The sequence below is a fragment of the Acinonyx jubatus genome, chromosome C1, assembly GCF_027475565.1.
Source record: "Acinonyx jubatus isolate Ajub_Pintada_27869175 chromosome C1, VMU_Ajub_asm_v1.0, whole genome shotgun sequence".
Classification (NCBI taxonomy): Eukaryota; Metazoa; Chordata; class Mammalia; order Carnivora; family Felidae; genus Acinonyx; species Acinonyx jubatus.
The window spans coordinates 23,767,922-23,785,223 of NC_069381.1; the positions used below are offsets into that span (position 1 = coordinate 23,767,922).

The following is a 17,302-nucleotide window of genomic DNA, read 5'->3' on the forward strand; positions in this document are numbered from 1 at the left end:
CTGGATGTCACTAATTACATCTGACTACCACTCAAAAAGAAATGATTTTTAAGTGAAAAGACCTCCCACTATGGAATGCTCCAGTCCTGATGGTAGAGACTTGACCTTGAAACAATGTAAAGTGTCGATCTAATGGTGTGAGCTTTCCTTGCCTCTTTCTTTACCGTGTCAGCTTTTACCTCATGTTTTTCAAATCCACGGTGATCCATAATAACTTGAAACTATAGAAATCAGTATTCAGGGCAGAAAACAGAAACCACTCTTGGTATCTGAAGCATAAGGAGGCGTTGGGTGTTTACCAGGTGGCTGGAGGGGTGGCAGGAGTGTACTCTGGGCTGGGCTCAGGGACACCACCACTAGAGCTGGCTAAAAATACGGCATGGTGGTAGCGAGCCAAGACTGGGACAGAGCACGGCAGCCGCTGCCTCGGCCCCCCAACATTCGCAACACTAGAGGCCAGACATGGACACAGAAAAACCCAGCGGCTCTCCCACTGAGCTTGTGAGCAGTAATGACCCAAGGAAGACGACAGTGGCCTCTGCCTGTCATCTGCCTTCTGGATCTTGCACAGTGGCAACCAGTGCTGGAAACTAATCCACACTTGGAGCACTTAGCTGTAAGGGATTCTGGGAAATAATTGTCAGCTTTCCTTCCTCTGCAGGATAAGAAGGCACACCGGCAGGTGGGAACAGATGCAGGGTGAATCAGTCCACTTTGTCCTCCACTGTATTTTTAACTATTTTTCACCTACTTGATCTGCTTCTAAGCAGCTACTAAGCACCTGCTTGATCTGCTTCTAAGCGTGTGTTTTTAAATCTCACGCTATAATCGTGGACTTGTAGATTTCTCCTCTACTTCAGTGAGTTCCTGCTTTATATATCGCAAACGCTTAATTAGGTATGTACACGTTCATTTATTTTGACATCTTTTTGGTAGATTAGGATTTTCATCAGTGCCAAATGTTCTTTCTTATGATCGGTGTTCTGTTGCTTTAATTCATTTATTAGTTCATTCTTCTATTAGAAGTAATAAATTCTTTATTATCATAATTATTCATTTACTATTCGCTTATATTTATTAGTACCTTGCTTCTTTGTGGTCACTATTTGCTTGGTATAATCTTTCTATCCTTTTCTTTTTCTTTTTTTAATTTTTTTGAATTTGCATCCAAGTTAGTTAGCATATAGTGCAATAATGATTTCAGGAGTAGTATAACACCCAGTGTTCATCCCAACAAGTGTCCTCCCTAATGCCTGTTGCCCATTTAGCCCATCCCCCCCCCACCCAACACCCCTCTGGCAACCCTCAGTTTGTTCTCTGTATTTAAGAGTCTCTTATGTTTTGTCCCCTTCCGTTTTTATATTATTTTTGCTTCCCTTCCCTTATGTTCATCTGTCTTGCATCTTAAATTCTCTATCCTTTTATTTTCAACCTGTATGCGCAGTTTAGCTTTTCACCACACCTCTTGTGCATGACATAGCTAGTCTTTAGAATTCCAATCAGAGCGTCTCTGTCTTTCATCGATGTGTTTAATCTAATCATATTCTTGGGATTACTAATATAGTTGGTCTTATTTCTGCCGCTGCTTTCTACACTTATTACAAATTCTCTGCTTCCTTTGTGTTCCTCTTCGTCTTATTTAGGATTTTATTTTATTGATTTTTAACGTGTATTTATTTTTGAGAAAGAGAGAGACAGAGTGTGAGCAGGGGAGGGGCAGAGAGAGAGGAAGACAGAATCGGAAGCAGGCTCCAGGCTCTGAGCTGTCAGCACAGAGCCTGATGCAGGGCTCGAACCCACAGACCACGAGATCATGACCTGAGCCAAAGTCGGACACTTAACTGACTGAGCCACCCCAGGCGCCCTAGGATTTATCAAATCACATTTACCCCCTTTATTTTCCTCAAAAGAAAAAAAAAACGCCCTATTTCTAATCTTCAACAGTGACCCTTAAACTTATAACGTGCATACCTTAGTTTCTTCCAGTGCAGTTTGCTAGGCCTCTGCCAGAGCCCTGCCGGCACACCCCTAGATGGGGCTGCACCTCTAAGACCTGGTTGTTGCTGAAGTTACTAGATTTCCCGTGCCCCTGGGCTCCCAGCAGCTCAGGCCACGTCCAGGCCATGTCCTCATTCCCATCCTGCCGGGGTGTGGACAGACAGCCAGGAATGGACCCGAGCTGTGGCTACTGCAGGCAAGTACGCTTGTGTTTATGAAAAGCAGAATTTTTCCAAGGCTGCCAGGGGCCCCTGGCACCCTGACCAAGGCTGCTGATGGACACACATCAGATCGATGTGACTTAACCGCTGTTGAGGTTGACTCCGATCACCTGGCTGGGTCATGTTTGCCAGGTTTCTCCTCTGAAAAGGCCACTGTGCCCCCCACCTGTACTCTTAGGAAGGAAGTCACTGTGTGCAGCCCACGCTCAAGCAGTGGGGGGGAGCTGGGCACCATTTCCCTGAGGGTGGAATTTCTACATAAATTATTTGGGATTCCGCATGGGAGATTTGTCTCTTCGCAATCATTTATTTATATCATTTATCCAATCATTTATTTATATCAGTACAGACTCATGGATATTTATTTTATACTTGGGTTACAACCCAATGCTGCCTTTTTTTTTTTTTTTTTTTTTAATTTTAAGGAGAGAGAGAGCACGAGTGGGGAGAGAAGCAGAGGGAGAGAGAGAATCCCAAGCAGGCTCCACCCTCAACACACAGTCTGACACAGGGCTTGATCCTATGACCCTGGGATCATGACCTGAGCCAAAAATCAAAAGTCAGACACTGAACCGCCTGAGCAACCCAGGTGCCCCCAGTGCTGCTTTATTTATTTTGTTGGTCAGACTGTTCCAGCTGTGGCCACTGGGAGTTCTTCTAGTTGGGTCCTGTGTCTCTTAACATTTTGACATATCTCTATTATTGTGTGTGGTGGGCAGGGGGTGGAGGGAGGTATATTTCCCACCTCTTTGGAGACTCTGCAACCCTACTGATGTCAGATGTCAGATGCAGTTGGGACCCAGACTGACCCCTTCCTTCACTCACCCCTGCCGCTTGCCATAGGGCCTTCGAACCCTGAGCCCTGGCTGCACCTCTGACTGTGCCACTGGACACACTGAACTTGAGACCCTGCCTTTTCTTCCTTCTCCTAGCCACTGCCCTGAGAAACAATGCCCTCTCCCTTGGCTGAGTCTTTCTGCCAGTTCCGGCCCCAGAAAAGCTTTGTAACCTTAGTAACATAAATGCTATCCTCAATGTGTGAGAATAAACTTATTTAAAGGACAAAATAAAACAAAAAAATCTTCGTCTCTGTTATCTTTGAAACCTACCTTATCGTCTCTGTTCCTGAGACTTCAGACAAATGTCCTTTTGCCTGAGACTGTTACTGTTACACACCCTCCTCTCTGGCCAGTGTAGCACCAAGGTCTCTGGAGATTCCAATCCTAGTGGCCCTGAGCAGTCACTTGACCTCACAAAACCTCTGTTTCCTCTTCTGTAAAAGAGGGATAATGAAAGCCTTCCAATGGCCACCACTGTGTTTATTAGGTGATAACTTGGGAAAAGCACCTACTATGGGGCCTAACACACATAGCAGGTGTTCAGCAAATGGCAGCTATTGTCACTACCAGTAGTGAGAATAGCCATCTGTCTCCCTCTCCCACGTCTCTTTCTCAAGTCCACCCCCTGCTCTGAAGCTCAGACATGACAAAGCCACTCTTTCACTCACAATCCCTCCAGGATCCAGAATATCGAAACTTCCCGGGATTGAAGATCTTACGGAATCTTGCCCTGCTCCAAGACTGGCCTCGTCTTCCTTCTCTGCCCAAATCCCACCAGACTGTTCACTGTGCCCTGAACAGGCCTCACTTTATACCTCCTTGCCTTTGCCTATGCTATTCCTTCTGCCCACAAGGCTCTTCCAGCCTTTCTCCCTCTGGAGACGCTCAGGTCGGGTTTCTGTTCTCAGTGACAGAAACCAACCAACCAATTGGAGCTTGTGGCTCCTTCCTGCCTCACAACACCTCCTGGTACCATGATTGCGGCTGCCGCCTCTGCCCCCCACCCCCAGGGTGGGCAAACAGGGGCCTGTTTTATTGGACCAAGTGGTAAGGAGGAAAGCACGTGGGCTCAGAATCCCACAAACCTGGGTCTGACCTGCATTTGGATCCTGGCTCTGCAGTTTATCAGCTGCGTGGCCTCAAGCAAGTCCCCTAACCTCTTTGCGCCTTACTTTCCTTATTTATAAAATGATCATAATAGTAGTTATTCCATAGGAATGTTGTAAGATTTAAGTAGATAATCCATGTTAAGCACTTTGCATAATGCCCAGCACACAGAAAGCGCTTAATAAATGGTCCCGTTCTCTCATCTTATTAATATCAGGCAGCCAGGAGTCGCCTGCTCTGCCAGGCTCCATTTATTGATGGATTCAAGGCTAAAAATAGAGCTGCAGCTTTGGGGAGTAGGGCCTTCCAGAGCCAGGAATTGATGCCCTTGCTACTGCGGATGGGGAAGGAGCCTGCTTCTCCCTCCAGGGGCTCTCAGAGGAATATACATCTTGATGCCTTTCTCCCATTGATTCCAGGGCAGGCATGCAGAGGTCAGCCCAGCCCAGGCTGATGAGCTCTCCTAGCAGGAGGCTCTGTGATCCAACAGGCCGGCTTCTAACTCCAGCCCTGCCTTTCACTGGCTCTGTGACCTTGGGCAAGCAATGTTTCCTCTCTGAGGGTCATGATTCCTCTGTAGCCCGGAAAATAGACAATGGTAATGACAGAACTTGGAAGAACCAACAGCTTACATGCACAGAGGCCCTGGGACTCTGCCTCATGATGTCCCCCCGCCCCGGGCCTCGGTTTTCCTGTCTCTGAAATAGACACAGTAGCCCTCACCTTAGAAGGCTGTTGTGAGTACCTAGAGAGGTCACGGACAGCAGTCACTGACAGGAGGAACACCGGATGGGAACCAGAGTTATCTAATGGCCCAACATCTCCCTGTCACAGGGTACGGAGAGCAAAGACAGAAATTTATTTCAGCTGTGTGTAGCTATTGATCCACCAGCCTTGGAAAATGCAAAGAAATGCATCCGACAGAAAAACACCTCTCACCTTGCGCTGCTAACAGACCGGACCTGCCAGTGCACAAAGCACTTCCATGGCACTCACTTCCCCTGCCATCAGTTTAGTGTTCTTGGCGAGTCGTTTTGTCTCCCAGGACAAGACACTGATTTAATTAAAGCAGAGCCTGAATTGTGGGCAGGACCCCCATTTTCCCTTCTGCAGCTAATCTTAACGGTGACGTCAGAGGGCGTAAATCTGGCTTCCGGGGACACTGAGCCAGCCTCCATCACATAGATATGCAGGACCTGGAGGGCCCACAACCCCAAGGCCACACATCCTGGATTGTTTCTTTCCTTCTTCCCTTCCTGAGACAGGTCCAGTCAGGCTCTAGCCCCTTGCTTATTTCTGACCACGAGATGGGTACATAATTGTATGACAATACCATTAATCTGGGGCGCCTGGCTGGCTCAGTAGGAAGAGCAGGTGACTCTTGACCTCAGGGTTGTAAGTTCAAGCCCCACACTGGGTGTAGAGATTACATAGAAATAAAATCTTTAACAAAATAAAAAAGCAGATTAAAAATAAAAATACACAATCCCATCCCAGTACATATCATCTCACAGTCCTCACAGAGGAGGACAGTATAGTACTCCCTACAAGAGATCAAGAGCCTTTGGCCAGGGCACCAGGTACAAAGGCTCTCATCCCAGGCTCCTATAATCTGTGCACCTGACAAAGAGGGAGGAGGTCTTAGTTTCTTTAGTGTGTATATTTACTTCTTTGCACATTCACAGTATTCTTGCTTGCACACAGCAGAGTCCATTCTGGCCAGTTTGAGTAGAAAGGGAATTTACTCAGGGATGTTAGCTTATCGGATGGTGAAGAAACAGACTCTAGATGCAGTTTTCAGGAGCGTGTCCAAGAAGCGCACAACCGATGTGGGAGCTGCTGCTGTCGTCACTGACTCCAGAGCCATACCGCCTTGGCCACCACCCAGGCTAGCATGCAGCTGGCCCCACACAGAGCTCACTGCCCCCCACCCCCACGCCCCGCCATTGGTATCTCAGATCGATCGGTGAGTGTGATTGGAGGGAAGTAGGTCACATGCCTGCACCTTCGCTTCAAGAGAGGCAGGCTTCTGCTTTGGGAAGGAGGAACTCAAGATATCCGGAATAATCAAAATATAGAAAGAAATTTTAAAGGTCATTGGGCGAAGAGCAAATATTCAGTACAGCTTCTTTTTTGTCTATTTCCCCCACCTGGAACACACACTCCATGGGGCAGATGTCTTGAATGTCTCGTTCTCGTTCACCTCTCTGTCCCCAGCACCTTACATGGAGCCTGTGGGTAATGAACAGACAAATAAAACGTGGGTCAGGAAAGAACCACCTGTACCTTGAGGCTATCGGCCAACTTGCAGTCTCTCAGGGGGCTGTAGCTCCATGCCTGGGGGAAATCTGCTCCTTGTTAAACCATACGATTCATGGATTCAGCAGGCTGCAATGGGATGCCCATTCCTTCACAGCCTCTTGCCTGATGGTGAAATTGTCTTCACCTTTCATTTCTCAGTTTTGACTCACCTCTTCCTGGAGGCTTTCCTCGATGTGCAACTCCATCACTTATCACTGCCATGGTCAACCACCATCACCACTTTGCCCCAGGGAATGGGTTTGGTATGGAGGTTACAGTCTAAAAGGCTGACTTCAAATGCTGGCTTAGGCTCTTACTAGGTGTCAGAGCTTGAATAAGTCATGTTCGCCTTCTGAGAATTGTTCTTCTCATCTGTGAAGATCCTGAGGATCACTCTCCTTGTCTAAGTCACAGAGTTGTTGTGAGGTTTAAGCGAGATATTGTATGCAAGCTCTTCCACGGCGGGGGGGGGGGGGGGGGGGGGGGGGCCTGGGTGCAAGAGAGCTAGCTCGGTTTGCCATTTCGGCTGCTGCCTTTGCAATCCTTATTATTCTAGCACTTACTGAGGCAACGCTATGGTTGTTTTCATGTCTGTACCCCCAGCTTACCTGGAAATCAGGAACCGGGGTGTCCATTACTCCCCCGCTCCCTATCTCCCCATGTACCTGTCCTATGGACGGGGTGCTCACACAGGGCTTGTTGTATAAACAATTAGCTAAGTCAAAGAAATCACAAATGCAGAGACTTATAGACAAAAACACCGAAATTCCATATATTAGAAAAATAACTATAATTTAAAGGTCACCCAGGAGTGGGGAAAGTGGCAAGTGGTTAACGTCTACCTTATGTAAGGGTTTCATACACACCGATGAAAAATGCCTGAGTTGCTAAGAGATACATCTGAACAAAGGTCACAAGCAAGTAATTCAAGCAAGGAAATAGAAGCAGTAAGTAAACATGGAAGAATATGCAACCTTCAACAGGAAATAGGAAATAAAAGTGAGATGCAAATGAAAACAACAATAATATGGAATATGTATTTCAATAGGAAATTGTGACCCTGCAAAATGTCCAGTAGCAGAACAGTCACATAAATAATGATACATTGATTCAATGGCATGATGTTCCGCCATTAAATAATTACAAGAACATGGGCACAAGTGCTTATAATATAGTAAGTCTACAAGCAGACTGCAAAATTAGATTTTTTTTTTAATTTTTTTTTTCAACGTTTATTTATTTTTGGGACAGAGAGAGACAGAGCATGAACGGGGGAGGGGCAGAGAGAGAGGGAGACACAGAATCGGAAACAGGCTCCAGGCTCTGAGCCATCAGCCCAGAGCCCGACGCGGGGCACAAACCCACGGACCGCGAGATCGCGACCTGGCTGAAGTCGGACGCTTAACCGACTGCGCCACCCAGGCGCCCCGGAAAATTAGATTTAAAGCGTGATCACAAGGGTGCAAGATATTCATCTTGACTTGATGAAACCTGGCAGAAAATACTAGAAAATGAAAACAGTCACCTTGATAAAAAAAAAAAAAAAAGAGAGAGAGAGAGAGAATGCCCGCCATACACCAGACACTATGCCAAGGGCTTATTTCTACTAAACAAGAGTACAGAAAAGAGATAGAAGACCTCACAGAAACAAAAGAAAACAACCGAAGGAAATACAACAAGCTGTCAGGATTCAGGAAAATGGTATCGCAGAAATAAAAGTCAATGTGAAAGTAGCACCGAAGAAAACAGACTCTTCTGAAATACCACTAGGGACAGAGTGGTTAGAAATGAGGAATGTGAGGGGTGCCTTGGTGGCTCAGTCGGTTGAGCGTCCGACGTCGGCTCAGGTCACGATCTCGTGGTTCACGAGTTCGAGCCCTGCATCGGGCTCTGTGCTGACAGCTCGGAGCCTGGAGCCTGCTTCGGATTCTGTGTCTCCTTTCTCCCTCTCTCTCTCCCCCTCCCCTGCTCACACACACACTCTCACTCTCAAAAATAATAAACATTAAGAAAAAACTTAAAAAAAAAAAAAAAGAAATGAGGAGTGTGAGAAAGACAAAATGGAAAGATTTTTCTTAAGCTTAAATGATGAGAGAACATGACAGAGACCATATACACATAACAAAAAAAAAAAAACAAAAAACCCAGCATCAAACAAATATCCTAAGATATAAGAAAATGTTTTTTAAAAAAAGGAGACAGTGAAAAGTTAATGAGACCCAGGAAAATGGATTCATAATGATCAATACCAAGTATGTCCTAATAAGGGTATTATAGATCTCAAAGTTATAAATAATAATAATAATAATAATCATCATCATCCTTTGGGCAACTTGACAAAAGGCAACTAGTCACTTACAAGTGGGGGCATATCAGGCTGGCCTCTGACTTCTTCATGGCAGCATCCAGCATTAGAACTCAATAGAGCACCACCTACAAAGTCAGCAAGGAAAGAAAGTGTGACTCAAGAATTTTATTTTGAGCCAAACTGCTGATCAAGTATAAAGCAGAAGACAACATTTTTGAACATGTGTGGGAGTTTGGAGGCTGAAGCAAAAGCACAGTCTGGATTTATTGGAAGAACAGGACTTTTTTTTTTTTTTTCTCCTTTTGGTGACCTAAAGGCTTAGTCATAGTTTGATTTATTTGTTTATTCAACAGACACTTACAGACCCTCGTATGTGTTGGGACCTGTGTCCCAGACTATAAACGAATCTCGTATCAAGGGCGAGAGAGGGTGGAAGGAAAGTTTCCTTGAAGAGGTGAGTTGGCCTTTGAAAGATAAGTGGGAGTACATAAAGGAAAGGGTATTCCAGGCAAGGAGAAGAGCCGGCAGGAATGAGGAATGGAACAGATATTCTAAGACAGACTTTAAGATCTCATCAAAACTGTGTTCTGGAATGTCCAGACATCTGGAATGGGATCAGTGGGTAAATCCTAAAGACTCAGGATTGGGAAAGAGTAAGAGGCCTTGAATGCTAGGCTTTTCAAAGGCTTAAACTTCATCCCATAGGGACTGTGGAATCTTGGAATGGTTGAAGCATGAAAACCACTGTTTAGTCGCAGAAGAAGATCAGAGGTTCCACGAGGATTCAGATTTCACTATTCCCACAGCTGCTTAAGCTAGCATTCATACTTGATGATACACATTCGAGTCATTCCCTTGAAAGTCAGGAACAAAGCAAGGTTGCCCACTAACACCACTTTTGCTCACTGTCGCATTGGAAGTTCTGGCCGGCACAGAAAGACACAAAAAAAGAAATTAAAAGGGTAAGGATTACTGTACTGTATCTAAATACCGTTCATCGCTGAGTCAAGGAGTGTGCTTGTATATTTCCTTCCTTCTGCATCTTTATGTTTTTCCTGGAGTTTTAAGTGGTCTTTCCTTCGCTCTACACTATTTGCCTTTATTACTGAGGGCAGAATCTTTCCAACAACTTGGTAAGGTCGGTTTTCTTATCCCCATTTTATAGATGGAGAAGGAGGCTGTGAGGAGTTGACAAATACCACACAGTACATAGCACACAGCACACAGTGGAGATGGGACTCTTATCTGTCTGGGCTGGATGACTCTGTCAGCCCTAGGCTGGCCCTATATGAAGAGACACAGTACGTGTCTGGGAGACGGTGGTGTAGTGAGGGTATGTCTCCATTATTTGAACTTCACAAAGTCCAGAAAGGGGAGGACAGTGTAGAAAATCCCAAGAGGCATCTAATTAATGAAAAGTCTACGAAATGATGCTCAGAGGGCTAGTCACTTTTGTCAATATTCAACTCCCCAAAGAGGCTAAGCAACCTGTCCCCTGCAGCAGGACTTTTGCACGTTCCACCCAACATCCAAGCATATTCTAGATACACCTCTTGTGTCTGGCTCTTCCTCACCCTTCAGGTCACCCCATTCTTTCCCCTCCTCAGAAAGCACCCACGCACACACCAGATACTCTTCATCTCTACTTCCCTGGATTGCTCAAGGTTTTTGTTACCAAGTCAGGCTCCTTCCTCCCTGAGTGAGGATGCTTCTTGAAGGCTCCCTCAGGCCTGGGGTGCCCATCCCACCAGACCATCAGATTACCCCATTCCTACCGAGGTCACCATCCCTAGTATCTGTAGAATGAAGGAAAATAAAATACTTGAGGGGAAGCACGTGGGTGGCTTAGTCGGTTGAGGGTCCAACTCTTAATTTTGGCTCGGGTCGTGGTCCCAGGTTTGTGGGATTGAGCCCCCCATCCAGCTCTGCAGTGAGCATGGAGCCTGCTTAAGATTCTCTGTCTCTCCCTCTGCCTCTCTCCCCTTCTCTCACCCTCTCTAAAATAAAATAAAAGAGAATAAAATAAAATAAAATAAAATAAAATAAAATAAAATAAAATAAAATAAAATGCACCTGGAATATTCCATATTATTTTGCACTTGGAAGCAGAGGACTTCCTTTTGAGCACAAGTGAGAGCCCCTCAGAGGCTCCCTCATCTTCTAAGCCCCCACACCTAATCATCTACTTATTCAGTACATTTCTTGAGCACTTCTCATGTGCCAGGCCTGTGCCAAGCACCGGGTATACAGCCCAGACAGGTCGCTCACCACACGAAGTCCCCCCAGCTGACAGACAAGTGGGGCCAAGATCCAGCCCGTGGACCAACCACCAGACTGTGGGCTCACAAAGCTGTGTCTGCTCAACAGGGTGCCTTTTCCTACTTCCTTCAAAAGCAATGGATGTACCTGAAGCAGCCCTGCACGTCACCGAGTTAGATCGATATGATGCCCACCCACGTGCAGTTACGGTTCAGGGGTGGGGGACAGACAAATAATTAAACAACTAAATATGTAATTAGAATTCACTCCTATTTTGCTGGTGAGGACACCGGGTTCCTGAGAAGCAAAGTCAGTGGCCCAAGGCCACTCCACTAGTGAATGACAGAGAAGGGTTCAAACGCCTGGCTCCTGGCTCCAGGGCCACAATCTGCCCAGCAGGATGAAAGAGGCATTTGGGATACATCAGTATTCATGGGGAGCATCAGCCCTAACCTTTATCATCTCAGCTTCTCCCTCTTCCTGACCACACAGGTGATAAAACTGGCTTTCTCTGATCCTGAAGGGCCCTCCTCTGGACCTTGCCAGCCTTTTCGGCTCGGCTCACTTGGATACACCTGCTCCCTATTGCAGAAGGTTGTAATGAGAAGACATTTTTTACTTCCTGACTCATGTGTCTTTTGGACCTAGTCATTCATCCCAGGGGCTGGGCTGGGGACAGACCTGAGTGACAGCCCCTGTGCTCTACTCATGATTCCGTTCACAGCGGCAACTAAAGCCATAATATAGCTAGGAATAAGCTGATATGAATAAAATTATAAAACTTTACTGAAGGACATAAAAAAAAAAAAGATCTGAATAAATGGAGAGCCACACCATGTTCACGGATGGAAAAGCTCGGGATTATAAAGATGTTGGTTCTCCCCAAAGTAATCTATAAATTGAACGCAATTTCAATCAAAATATCAAAGGTACCTTGTATGGAATTTGACAATCTGATTCTTGAGTCTAATAGGAAGAAAAAATACCCAAGAATAGAATATCCAAAAAAAAATTTTTTTAGAATTTTTTATTGTAGTAAAACATACACAACATGAAATTTACCATTTTAACCGTTTGTAAGTATACAGCTCAGTGGCACTGAGTACACTCAGAGCTGTGCCCCCAACACCACCATCCATCTCCACGACTCTTTCATCTTCCCAAACTGAAACTCTGTCCCCATTAACACTAACTCCCTGGGGCACCTGCGTGGCTCAGTCGGTTGAGTGTCCAACTTCCGCTCAGGTCACGGGTCTCATGGTTCGTGAGGTCGAACCCCGCGTCGGGCTCTGTGCTGACAGCTGGGAGCCTGGAACCTGCTTCGGATTCTGTGTGTGTCTCTCTCTCTGCCCCTCCACCTCATGCCCGCGCGTGTTCTCTCTCTCTCTCTCTCTCTCTCTCTCTCTCTCTCTCTCTCTCAAAAATAAATAAACATTTAAAAAGCAAACCAAAACCCCACTAACTCCGCATTCCCTCTTTCTCCACAGGAAAAACTAATTTTAATGAATAAAAATGAGGGGAGACTATCAAGCCTGAAATAAAAATACTTATAAAACAAGAGTTTTATTTCTTTATTTCCTTCCTTCTCTCCTTCGTTATCTATGTATCCATCTATCTATATTATGTGTAGCATTTCAAATCCGCGAAGAAAACATAGGCGATTTAATTAATGGCACTAGGACAAATGACTCTCCGATTTGAAAGATGGAAAATTTGAACTCTGCCTTACACCAGACACACATACAAAGTACCTTTGATTTCAAGAGCTGAATGTAAAAAAACAAAACCCCATAAAAGCTTTAGAAGACATGTAGGAAAGGTGGAAAGATTTGACTACATTTCGCTTCAGAATGACAGAGACTACATGAGCCAAGTTAAAAGACAAGTATCAGACCCGGGGAAACAAATCTGCCATAGACAGGCAGGAATGCAGCTAGTACATATCTCAAAATAACAATTTTGCTTTTATTTTTTCGACTTCCTTATGTCAATCAAAGGTTCCACTCTACCCCCAGGAGAATTAGTGCTTTCATAGCAGGAACATAAAGAAAGAGAAACAGCCTGCATTCAGATGTCATTGTTTTTGAACTTCCCAGATCATCAGAAACCACACTTTGGAAGGCAGAGGCTTTCATTTGCAAGAGGCTGCTTTTGCCAAAGAAAAGTGCTTTCGAAAATCAAAAAAGGTAGATCCTGAAGGAAGCTGAAGATAGAGTTTATACCTTAGCTGCTATAGATTGAAAGAGGACAGAAAAGACCCAGACCATGTGCCGCCTGGGGAAGTCAGTGGGGTCACTGGGGTGGGAGAAAGGAAGGGAGTGGGATCAGACAGGGCCTCGGAAGAGGTCAAGGGGGACTGAGATGAAGGAACCAGACCTGTGGGGCCACAAGGAGGGGAAAACAGTCAGTGCCCAGAGACCGCTAAGCCCTCCGTCATTACTACCAGGGAGCTTCGTGGGGGGGCTGGGCCTTCACCGGCAGATCCTCTGTGGTCACTTAGGTGGGTGCCCCAGGCCACTTTGGCCACTGGGCTCTTCACTGTCCAGCCAGGGCCTTCACTAACAGTTGTCCGGAGTGCTCAAAAGGAACGATGCCCAGCCCTGTCCTGAGACTTTGCTGAGGAGCTCCATCCACACTCACCCCTATCAATGTCACCCCTTTCTAAATGGCCTCGGACTCTTGTCAGCCTCCTAAACCAGAGGGTGGGATCTTTGACACCCATAGAAGAGGCGGTAGTATGGAAGTGCAGACCCCTTGCAACCTGTACTTGCTAGAACTAGATAACGGTAAAATCTGCTTTGGCTAAAGAGATCCACAAGACATAAAGAACTCTTATAAATCAATAAAAAAATAGACCGATAATGCAATACAAAAAATGGGCAAAGAATATGAAAAATAAAATGCACAGAAGACATACAAACCTCTAACAAAGTGTATGAAAAGAAAAATACGGGGTTGTTTTTTTTTTTTAAGTTTATTTATTTATTTTGAGAGAGAGAGCATGGGGGAGAGGAGCAAAGAGAGAGAATCCCACACAGCTTCTGGGCTGGCAGCTGGGAGCCCAGCTCGGGGCTTGAACTCAGCAACTGTGAGATCACAGCCGAAATCAAGAGTGGGACGCTTCACTGACTGAGCCAACCAGGCGCCCCTCGGTAGAAATGTTAAATATGCACACCTTTAAGCCCAGCAATTCTCTGTCAACCAAAATGTCCCTCCAGGCAATGAGAGAATCTTGGGTAAAGGGTGTCTGCCCAACAGGAGTGCAGTAGGGTTGTTTCCCAACATCGCGGTTAGAGTGAAAAATTGGGTAATAGACTGGGAGTGCAGCTGGGGGGTGCTGCCTTTTAGGGAAGGCGGACATGATAGGCTTGACTGACACAGCCTTAAAGAAGGTGAGAAGCGATCCATGGGGACTCAGGAGAAGACATTCTAGGCACCAGGAATAGCTGATGTGAAGGCCCCCAAGCTGCATCTGCAAGAAAGGGAAGCTGCCATTGTGGCTGGAGCAGAGAGATGGGCAGACGGGAGAGGTCTCTTGAAGGAGGAGGGCACACCGGACACCCGTGGGAGGTGGCATGGGTAGGCAGGTCATGTAGGGCCTTGTAGGCCGCTGTAAAGGTACTCTGATACTTGCTCTGAGATTGGAAATCACTGGAGGGATTTGTCATTAAGATAAAAAAAAGAGCAGAATATAAGCTCAAAGTACAGCTTGAGAGGTTTAAAAACTCATTTTAAAATTACTAAAAGGAGGGGCGCCTGGGTGGCTCAGTCGGTTGAGCATCGGACTCTTGATTCGCGGCTCAGGTCGGGATCTCACGGTTGGTGGGGTTGAGCCCGGATGGGGCTTTGCGCTGACAGCACAGAGCCTGCTTGGGATTTTGTCTCCTTCTCTCTCTGCCCCCTCCACAGCCTCCCTTCCCCACCCCCACCCCCACTCTCTATCTCTGTCTCAAAAATAAATAAATAAACATTAAAAACAAAACTGAAAGGAAATAACCAAAATTGACCACAGCTGCTGCTGAGTTAGAGTGACAGGGTTATTCTTTTTTTTTTTCCCCCTCTCCAACTTTTAATGTCTCCTTATACCATGTTTGTAAGAAAAAACCTTTTTCTAAGAGCTGTTTTTGTAAACCGGCTCTCGATGGGGAAACTACGAAGGAGGAGGAAGGACACAGAGAGCTGTGAAAGGTTGGCGGTGTTTCCAGGCCAAGATAGAGGCGGACCTGGAGGGAACGGGGGCTGAGGCTGAAGCGGGAGGGAGACAGCCCCGGGAAGGAGAGAGGGGACACTGAGGCAGATGGAGAGAGGAGAGGTGGCCGCCAGGATGGCCCCGCCAGCCCCCTCCCCGCCAGCAACCCCCCCCCCCCCCCACCCGCGCGCCTGACCCGGGCAGCTGAGCCTGAGCCGCATTCCAGCATCTCAGGAAGGCCCACGGCTGCCTGGACCGGATGGTCCTCAGCAGGGAAACAACATGATGGAACTTGAGCGCCCGCGGGGGCCCACGTCTGGGAGGGGGACCGGCCCAGCACAAACCCGCAGAGAAGCACGGCTGGGGATGCCCGGCGCTTTCACGCCACACTCACGCATCGCACAGCATGTCTGTTACAGCCTGCACGCACAAATTCCGGCGCCTGCCTGCCGAGGGTTGGGGGGGGTGCCGGGGGCACCCAGGAGGGCAGCAGCCGCACCGGCAGCAGGAATTCTTTGGGAGCTCCTGTAGGACTCCCCCAAAACGCCTTCGGGGACTGGGGTTGCCCCTCCCACTTCCCCTCGCCCCCTCCCCCAACTCGAAGCAGCTGGGGAGACAGTTCGGTGCCCTTCCCCCTCCCTGCAGCAAAGGTTGCCTGTGTTTAGCTGGGTAAAGCCGCTCAGCCCTCCAGCTGGGAACAATTTAGAAATGCAGGAAGCTGATGCCCGTGGGGCAACCCTTAACGGGGGAGGGGAGGGGAGGGGGGCTGGAATCTCGGAAAAACACCTCGGCTGTCAGGCCCCAAGTGGAACAATTCCGAGGCCACGGCTCGTGGGTCCTCAGAGCGGCCCAGACGGAGCCCGGTTGCCCACAGGGGTAACCAACTCCGAGACCATCCTTGTGAAAGAAATCGTTTGTCCTGGAGAAGGTCCCCCCCCCCCCATTCTGGGTTTCTCTAGGTACTCCATTATTTACCTTGTTCCTCGTTACCCCTGATTTTCTAGAAATAGAAGTCAGCCCTAAATTCAACTCTTCTGGCATGGCACCACCGCGGGGGGTCTTGGTGCTTCACCAAATCCTCTTGGCTAATCCTGATAGCCACCTCCAGACACCCCAGACCAATGCCCTTTTGAGGCTTGCACCCTGAGGGCGTTCTCTGGTCTGGAGAGTGGCTGGGGAGCTCATGCCCCAGGAGCAGTCTTTGACCAGTGCCCGGTGGGAGCTGGTGGCTCCAGCCTCCTTGCCTCTGAGACGGGGGTTCCTGACACCTGTTTTGCAGTCTTTCAGAGGATCCCCAAAGGACCTGGGCCCCCTGGTGTGTGAGTGGTGGCCCCCCGTTCATCGATTCACTGTTCAGCGGTTTTCTTCTTTCCCTGCCTCGTTTCTCCACTCTCTTAAAGGTACTTTCCGGGATCATCTCTCAAGTGAACCACTGGCACCCAAATCTTTTTCCTAGGGTGTGCTTTTGAGGGAATCCAAACTATGGCAGCCACTTCACGGGTGAGGCTGTGCACGTCATATGACATCACATCAGGAGACACACAGCAATTGCAAAGATGGACCTGTGGGCTCAGGCAGGGACAACCTGATTCCCTCCGTTATAAAATTCCCCATCAACTTTTCATATAATAATTTCATCCATCGGTGATTATTGCCTAAATCCATTATTTTATTAGTGATTGTAAAAAAAAAAAAAAGGTAATTTTCTAATCCTATCAATCCCTCTATATTTATTAGTTGAAATTTTTTTTTATAAGAAACTACCATTCATAAACGACAGCTTTTCGGTTGAGATGAAATAGAAGAATGACAGAAGAAGGGCCTGATTCTCTCCTTGTCACTGCTAATTCTCAGGATGAGAACTGGCCTGGTTACCGCCAATGGTGTTTAATAATATTTGGGTGATTTAAGGCTTTCTCTCTCTTTCGCGGAATGTCAATATGGACAGATGATTGTTTATATATTCAGTGTGATCCCATTACTCTGTGACAGTGTCCTTGCTTGCTGGCCCATCAAGATGCCCCAGACTTGTATTGTCTATTTCCTGCCCCAGATCTGGAATCAGCTGCTTTTCCAAGGA

General features: G+C 47.0%; 1 long non-coding RNA gene across 2 annotated transcripts; it reads right to left on the minus strand.

Annotated features, from left to right (window-relative positions):
* Window positions 1–2,789: 2,789 nt before the first annotated feature.
* On the minus strand, window positions 2,790–15,785 carry LOC113599442 (uncharacterized). Of its 2 annotated transcripts, none has more exons than XR_003420305.2 (3): window positions 15,617–15,785; window positions 8,826–8,899; window positions 2,790–6,397 (listed from the first exon to the last, which is right to left on the minus strand). It is a non-coding gene; the product is annotated as an uncharacterized LOC113599442 (long non-coding RNA). The 2 variants fall into 2 exon arrangements; XR_003420306.2 differs by having other exon boundaries at window positions 15,567–15,785.
* Between the last annotated feature and the right edge of the window lie 1,517 nt (window positions 15,786–17,302).